The sequence below is a fragment of the Xyrauchen texanus genome, chromosome 11 (assembly GCF_025860055.1).
Source record: "Xyrauchen texanus isolate HMW12.3.18 chromosome 11, RBS_HiC_50CHRs, whole genome shotgun sequence".
Taxonomy (NCBI): Eukaryota; Metazoa; Chordata; class Actinopteri; order Cypriniformes; family Catostomidae; genus Xyrauchen; species Xyrauchen texanus.
Window position 1 is genome coordinate 42,669,617 of NC_068286.1, and position 9,744 is coordinate 42,679,360.

Genomic DNA, 9,744 nt, shown 5'->3' on the forward strand with positions numbered 1-9,744 from the left:
TGTGGTATAAAAATAATGTAATATACAGGTATGTGGCCTTTTCTTTTGTCTTAATCTCTTGTTAGTAATTCACCATTTGTAAATGGGTGTTCCCTGTACAGCTTTAAAAACATCTCTCCAAATAGTAGGTTAGCACTAAATTTCCAATTTCTATAGAATCCATATTAATCAAATCAAATCAAGAATCGAATCGACATCTTGTGAATCGGAATCGAATTGGGGCATCTGTGCTGATACCCAACCCTACTATACAGCCACATGTTTTTTGCCATTTTTTACAAATGTAATACTTTAAACATCACATTACCACTAAGAGTTTATGCCGATGCAAGTGGAAACACTGGTGACTGGAAAATGGAAACAGGCAAATCGTGGAACACTTCCGCGTTCTGGAAAAAAGCGAATCCCCAAATACATACGTCAGCTTCTTCATCCAGAGGTCATGACCCAGAAACACAGCAGATAACATTTAAATGCACAGATAAAATAACCAACAAGAATTACATTATGACATAAACTGGCATATTGTCCATGTGTATAGATTATAAACTCTATTCATGGAATGTGAAGAGTATTGCGCTGGTGAGCTCTGAACAAAAGAGTTTGTGATGATGCCACGTCAGCAGTCACTCAATTGTTTTCACTCTTTTAGCAAATGTTTATTAGTATCTTTTTCCTCATAACTCTTCAACACCAAGCAAGCTTGGATTCCCCTTTTGATACAAATAGACATCACAGCCAACATTATAATCTGAAGATCTATCTGAAAGCTCCAGTCTACTGAAGTATATTGCCCACTGGAAAGTTATGTAAGACACTTTATTTTCTTCAGCAATTGTAGAAACCCACCCAGGAGTGATGTGGTGCTACTATTGTGAGTGTAACTTGCCAAAGCATCCACCCATTCAAATGTGTAGAAAAGACCAACACTAACATTTCTGTGAGCAATACACTTGGGTATGCCATTTGTGAATCTCACCTCAAGTCTGATGTTTCTTCCAGTGTCTCACTCAGTAACACTAGCTTGGGGGGTACTGGGAGACTTTTTGGGTGTTGTCCGAACATAAGATTTGTTCTAATGCTTGGTATCTGCCCTTTGTGTGATAGCAATGGAAGACATGGAAGTTTCATTAAGCATGAGAGTGATGATCTGCTTCAGGAAATGGCTTGTGATAAGGTACATACTGTATGCTTTAGGTTGCTTCAGTGTTGTCCACTTTTGCCAATCCCAACTGGGTTGGAGTTTCTGTTTGTTTTGATAACAGTTCTGTCATTGTTTGATTTCTCAAACTGACCTCTGCTATAAATGTCATGAGTGATGTAGGGATTAAAATTATGATGACTGTTCGATAAACATAATTGCCCACAATGTACAGTAGTAAGTCTTGTTTGCACCACCGAGCAAGAGAGAAAGAGGTGTGCCACTGCACAGCGGATCTTAAAAAAAATAAAAAGACAAAATGTGTGGTTAAGATTCAGATCTTTTATTGCCGAGGTCACTTATAGTCTTGGTCAGGTCACTCAAGTCCGATGAGGATTGATGAGGATCTTCCCCTTAAAGATTTTCCCTCAAAGCTTTTAAGTTTTCTGAAATAAGCATTACAGATTCAAGAGTCAAGGTCCTGAAATATTGAACAGTTCACATATGCATGTGAATTTTAATAAAGGAGATAAAAGGATACCTAAAGTGCTGTATTCAGGAGACCAAATGTGAAGGTTTGCTCTACAGATTCTCTTTTATATAGTATCCTCAAACACATACATGAAATTCCTCTCTTCTCCATCAATACCGCTTATCAAGCAGAAAATCATCATATCTAACCATTAAATATAGTTCTGTTTTTTCTCAGTCTCTTTAATTCTTTCCAAAGTAATTTATAAACAAGCAGCGCCATTCAACTTTCCATACCAATGTTTAAGTAATTCAAAATAACTGTGATTTATAGTTCAATAGTCTTTTCCACCACCCTTATTTCAGATAAGAGCTCCCTTTGTATTTTCTGATAACAATGTAGGTGATGACCTACAAAGTGATGAGTGGTGACATGCAACAAAGATTTAATAATAATTTGCTGATAGCATTTAGGTAAAACATCAAACACAGGAAGTTGAAATGTGAGTTCAGCCAATGGCAAGTCGGGTCACTTGGCAGCCAAGTTCAGAACACTGCCAGGCAGCTGTTTTCTGTCTCTCTATTGGACACAAGAGGGACACAAGTACAGCTCCTATCTATTTGAATGGGGGAAAGGCTACAATGACCAGAAAAGTTGATCAAGAACACAAGAATTCCAAATTTTCAAATCAGTAATAAAATCTAACAGCAATCATATCATATACTGACAGGGGGTGTCTCTTATCATAAAGGTGATTGGCTCTTGATATTAAATGATTTACCGTGGTCATGTTCTCGGCAATGCTGAGGTGAAATATCCACTGTGTGGAGCTAAAACGGGTAAAATTTCTCCCAGATGAGGTTTTTAAGGTTTATGGTCTATTGAGTTCTAAATGGATGAAACGTACCTCCCTATAAACTTTAAACATAAACTTAACCAACAGTGTCATAAAAAGCTAATTTGACATAACAAATGCAATTGCTCAAGCAACCATGTTATTTTGTGGTGCTTCTATTATACTTTTGGCTCATGTGTCAATGGGTCTCATTACGCAAGTGCAGCACGCTATCGGCTGAGCTATGGCACAATTTAATTGGGCTCAAACAAGCTTGTAAATGTAGTTTATTATGTAATGCAAACATAAAAATGTATCACCAGGTTCGACTCACAAGTCATCTGCTATAGTAAGTGTTTATATGGAATAAGATAGCATTGTGTAGGAAAAAAGCAAAAAAGGAAAGTGTATACAAACTGTTCTCCTGATTACTCGAGAATTTTTGAGAGAGAATTACAGTAATAATTGTTGTTGCACCTCTAGTGTTCATTTCATCAGGCAATTGCTACAATATCCATCCATCTTCAACCGCTTTTCCGAAGTCGGGTCGTGGGGGCAGCCGCTCCAGCAGTGGGCCCCAAACTTCCCTATCCCAAGCCACATTAACCAGCTCTGACTGGGGGACCCCGAGGCGTTCCTAGGCCAGTGTGGAGATGTAATCTCTCCACGTAATCCTGGGTCTCCCCCGAGGCCTCCTCCCAGCTGGACGTGCCTGAAACACCGCCCTAGGGAGGCGGCCAGGGGGCATCCTTACCAGATGCCCAAAACACCTCAACTGACTCCTTTCGACGCAAAGGAGCAGCAGCTCTACTCCGAGCTCCTCACGGATGACTGAGCTCCTCATGCAATCTCTAAGGGAGAAGCCCACCACCCTTCTGAGGAAGCCCATTTCGGCCGCTTGTACTCTCGACCTAGTTCTTTCGGTCATGACCCAGCCTTCATGACCATAGGTGAGAGTAGGAACAAAAATTGACCGGTAGATCGAGAGCTTTGCCTTCCGGCTCAGCTCTCTTTTCGTGACAACGGTGCGATAGAGCGAGTGCAAAATCTCTTCACTTAATACTACGCATTCCATGCTCATGCATTTCTGCTGGATAAGCATTAGGTCTATTCACAACATTGCTTGGATGGCATACTGTATAGTATTGCTTTACTAATACTGAAATCTACAGCAGTGGTTCACAACCAGTGGGGCAGGGCCAACAGGTGGGAATTGCTAACTTCCATTGAACCTCAAGATGACTTCAAATATTTAAAAATTAGTCATTTTAAAATATGATAACTGCATTTAATTAGCTAAAATTATGATGTAGGTCTATAACATATGATCTGACTGTTCCTGAAACACTAGGAACGATAGGATTTTAATCTTTTGACACTCCTAGATCATAGAGTTTCGGATATTGTCTTGGACTTTGGAGGGGCCTTGGAGTCAAAAAGGTTGAGAACCACCGTTCTACCACATGAAGCATGGCAATGAAACTCAGATCCTATTTCACCTCAAAATGTCATTACATCCAATTGATTATGAATTGATAAATTGATTAAAAGCAAGCAAACTTTCCTAATCATTATTACAAACATTTCTATATACTCCAAAATTGGTTTTCTCATTGCCATAATTGGAATATCACTCAAGTCACTGCTCTTGGAGAAGGAAATTGCTGACTGCTACAGTCTTTTATATGCAAAGGCTTGTGCCCAGCAGGAAGTCATGGAAGCAATCAACACGCCAACCTCACTGTTCTTCTAAATCTCAGCATCTTACAGCCTACAGATTCTCTGCTCTGCAAACTCAAACATAGGATAAAATGCATTTCCATGAACATCCCAAAAAAATATTCAGGGGCCAAAAATCACACACTCTCACATATACCACATACACATTTATAGACATATATACTGTACGCCATAAAGAGATTTGAGGAGAGAGCCAATAAATTCAGTCTGTAGACATTTAAGAAGAGTCACAGACACCTGTTTGAAGTCTTTCATGTCCATCTGCCAGGGCTGATTTCATATTTCTATAGAGATCTCTGAGCTTCTGATGGGAGTGATAAAGATCAGTTAGTGAGAGTTTCTTGCTGAAGTCATTCATACTCACACAAACATCATATGAAGAAAAAAAGCACTGCGGACGTACAATGTATCCACACTATAGACCTAAAGGCAGTATAGACAGATATGTAAACTACAGGAAGAGTTCAGCCAGCAGAATGTGCTAAATGTACACTATTTAACCAATATTAAACTTTTATTCTGAGACTCGTAGTGACGGATTAATTGACAGCTGCTGTCAGACTCTATGTTATTATTATTCCTCACACGGTCGCAAGACGACATGTAAATGAATCTGGCGTGGTGAGCTGGAACCTGCTTACGTCAGCTGTCACCGCTTACGTCAAGAAGTACCGCAACAGCCAATAGGAAAATTCAACTGCAGTAGCCACCGTTCAACCTGAAGAGGGCAGCACTCAGACGTTTTTACACCATATTGTAGAATTAAAACACTTTATACACAAATGTCAAAAAAATTACTTGAATCAATGACCAGTACTAATAAAGCCCCATGCTTACAGATCATTAACTAAAAAAAGTTGGTTTAGGGTTTAGTTACCCTTTAAAGACAAAAGCTTGCGCCATGTAGTTTCATGTCTGAACTTCAGTTTTTTATTTTGAAGGCACTGGAAGACCATAACAATTGAAATCTAATTTTGTATTGTATTGCAAGGTGCACTGTTACTGCTGCTGCAAGGTTGAGGGATATTTCAAAAGGTAGGTAGATAGGTTTACTTATATACGGCTTCTATTTATGTATACTTTTATAATACATTTATGTATCTTTAGGACTGGACAGCAGGTGCTGTGTCAGACTGCTGCAAATGCTTTGACCTCAGCCTCTTTTACTTCATCTTGCTGCTGTCACCTTCCACAGACTGGTGTAATTATACCCTATTATAGCCCTGAGCATAACTAATATTTGTGTAATTTTTATCATCAGCATTCATTCTAATGCATTAAATCATTTATGTTCATTTAAATTGGATTGAGAAGAAGGCACCATCTGTCAAAAAACCCATCTCCTCTCCACTGTCCTCTGTACACCTCCACCAATATTTTAGTGTTCATTAAGACAATGTGCAAAAGCATTCATGTGATTCATTTATTCTGTTAATGTAATTATGAATTATGAATTATGTAAATAATACAAACAGTCCTGTCCAAACCTCATGTCAAATTCTTGTAATTGCACTTTAATCAAAGTGTTTAGTCAACCTATTTGTGACTTACTCTAGATGTCTCTGCAGATTAATCTAGGACTAAGTATTTTTTACATTGCATACTTCACCTCTAACATTTAGAACAGTTTGTGCTTATACATTTGTATTTGTGCATTTGTCTTCTGACATACCTCTCCAAAACCAAAATAACTGTAATATTTTCAAGTTTTAATAATTTGCATTGTTATTATTTAATTTATTAAATGATTAAAGTTAAATATTACAATTTTTTGTATAGCATTTTAAATACTATATTATTATAATGTATTAATATTTGTAATTTGTTATTTAATAGTTGTTGTTCATGATGCAAAGATAACACACATTTTGACGAAACGTCTGTGACCATTTTGAATGATTAAGAAAATAAGTATTTTTAGAAATAAAATGTTATTTGAGGATTTATGTTTGTGTTTTATTTTACTCAGTACTAATGTGTTAAATCACAACTTTACATGCAGGTTTTTAATTATTCATTTAACTTTAAACATGGGTGGTCTAAATAAGATTGTATCACCAAATTAAGTGATATAGTAGTTAATAGTTACTAACTACATGACATTAAACATTAATGCATTATTAATAATGCTTTCTATGAAGCCGTAATGTCACATTATACACCTTATAATATGTTATAACTTCTCATAAATAATTGTAACCACAACTATAATACTTACCTTTTCATAGTTATACCTAAGAGTATAATACATTATAACACCTGCAACATCCAATTTAATCTGCAGAAGTTATAATGTAGATATATATATATATATATATATATATATATATATATATATATATATATATATATATTACGCGTCGTGTTTGTGTGTGTGCTTGTGTGTTTGTGTGTGCATGCCTGCGTGTTTTGTGTGTGTGTGTGTGTGTGTGTGTGTGTGTGTGTGTGTGTGTGTGTGTGTGTGTGTGTGTGTGTGTGTGATACATACTGTAAGATAGGTATGCTTTAATTAAAGTAACAAAAGCAATATCTTCTTTTATAGCATGGTCTGTTCGAATACTCGATTCTGTGCATGCGGTTCAAACCTATGAATGCACAGGTAGTTAAAGACAGTTTTAATTGCCGTTCGATATTAATACGCTGTTTGTAACCATTACAACATAGCATTACTGAGCAAGCAGAGTGAACTATAACAATTGAAAACATTTCCTAACCACTTTCATCAGCATAGCTAATATAATGGTATTCAGCTTTTTTTGCAAGGAGGGTGAGAGAAGGAAATCAGGACCTATTAAATGCGTCTTTCACTTTCCAGCAAGGCAATGCAAGACGATTTAAACTGTAATGTGTTGTGTATATTATGTTTCATTGCTGAAGTGCCGCCTATAGTCACTATGTTACCAACATTACCAACTGTAGTGTTAGGCACAGTGCATTGACACTATATTGGTTCAGCCAGTCTGCATTTGATTAGTGTGCAATACAATAAAATACACTTACAATTAAATAGTATATACATAGATTTGACTTGAATAAATCCAGTTAATTTAGAAGTTACAACAAAAGCACATGTAAACATAGGTTTCCTCACAACTGACAAAGAAGTATTTTACAGTCCAGCAGAGTTTCTGCAGTGCTGTCTGGGGTGGAGATGTGAAGATGACTGAATTACAGAAGACTGCATCCATCACTAGTCAGCTAACAGCTGGGTTTGGGCACAGTTGTCTTTACTAAATGATATAGGCAGCACAACAAAAATAAAGGATTGATTATGTGATAGACCAGAGACTGCATTGCAGTAGTGCATAGTAGTTGTCCTCAACAATTAGCATAAATGCACCTGCAGTGATTTGCTCTGGATGCCATCTGTAGAATTACTTTGACACATGTGCAGTCTTTCCTGAATAACAATAACACTCTCTTTGGACAATCTAAAATGAATACAACATTAACATTAATGAATATGATGTATGGCCACTGTCAGTGTGTATATGTCTTCAATTCAAGAGCCCCTAAAAGAATGTGGACAATTAAGCCTCTCTCTCTCTCTCTCTCTCTCTCTCTCTCTCTCTCTCTCTATATATATATATATATATGAAAAGTGTTTTAGTTTTCATAATATGAAATTGTCTTCTCAAGAATTCCACAATTATACCAGGTCATCCAAGCAATACGATTATTGTCATGGTATATTATGAGTTCACATTCGATGTACTATTTCAATTCTGGTTGTCAAACTTATTGGAAACTGCCCATGATTTTTGTTATGAACTACACATGTGGTTACTTTGCCTGGGGAGAACATCAATAGCTGATTTAATAGGATTTCTTTTAAACATTTGTTGTATCAAGAACAATACAAACAATACACTTGCTTATCAACCAAATGTGGGAATTATGTATGTTTAAAGTGCATTTTATAGACCCGGTAGCTATTTTACATCAGCACAATTTTACACCGCTTCAGCCAATGTCCTTTTAACAGCCAACATGAGTAACAATATGTTTTATATGCAAATTAGCAAAAGCATTTCTGCACATAGCTACCGACAAAGAAATATGACATAAGGCACTAGGACTGGATGTACAGTCATTTCATAAATAACTTCCATTTTTTGACTATCTTTAAAACAACAATGTGCAAAACGATACGAATGAATGAATGACATCATATCATGTCTCATCACATCTTTAACTCCTTTATGGAGAAGCTAAAGAGAAGTTAAGGCTAGTCAAAGAGTGATACATGAGTGCATGCCTTCTGGAGCTGCAAGGTAGGTCAGGTGTTTGTCAGGCACAATGGTGAGGCAGCTCACTTATCCCTGTTAGGCCTGATTAAGCTTATTTGTACCTCAAAAACAGTGATAACTCATGGGCTACTCACACACACACACACACACACACACACACACACACAGTGCCGGTCCTTCCTATACGTAATATTCACAAGTTGCGTATAGAGCCCACAATCTGCCAGGGCACAATGTGAAATGATCAAGCAAGAAGAAGGTATTTCTACTCATCATTTTTGAACTCATATTTAATATTTACATTATCATTAGAAAGCGCATACTCCAGTTCTCCTGCTGTTAGACCACTGTTTTGAAACAGAAGTGCCAAATCGAAAGTCTTTTCTTAATTTGTGTCAGTACAGAGGGTTACTTTTGAAATCGGGAGGGTTACTTTTGAAATGTATTCCACTACCAGGGGCGTCGGACTGGGGGGGTAAAGGGTACCGAGTACCCAGGGCCCGAGGCAGGGGGGCCCCTTAGAAGTCAGTTTTCTATACATACATATTTGGTACGGGGGCCCAGCAAGATGGTTTGTACCCAGGGCCCAAAATTTGGTGCTACGCCCCTGTCCACTACAGTTACAGAATACATGCTGTAAAATGTCATTTGTAAATTTTCCGTTGGATTACTCAAGGTCAGTAACATATTCTAAATATTTTGGATTACTTCTTCAGCACTGGTTGATTATTTTCACTTGTTTTGACTAAAAAACTCTGCCAGTACAGTAAGACAAAATACACATGTTAAAAATACATTATCTGAAAAACATAAATATATAATGCAGTGTTGTTTCTAAAACAAGATCAATCAAATTTATTTTGTTTTAACGATTTTTAGATATTTTTACAAGAAAACACTAAAAAAATATTATTAAGAATACGATTTTTGCCCTAATATCAAAGGTATTACCAGAAAAAGTAATCCCTTCAGTAATCAAAATCCTATTTGAATGTAGCTGTATTCTAATTACCAATTATTTAAATTGTATCTGTAGTGGAATACAGTTACTTATATTTTGTATTTTATATACGTAATCCTGTAAACATGTAGGCTATTCCGTTACTCCCCAACCCTGTCAATAAACAATATCCATTCGAAATTTTTGTACAAAGTGTGCACATTTAAAAAAAAATATGCGCATATGTTTACTTCAGATTTCTTGAGAAAAGAAAATCTTAATTTTTTTTTTTTTTTTTTTTTTTTTTTTGGGCGATAGTAAAAACATTAAACCGTAATACTTTTTGGAACGCTAGATGGCGCTAGA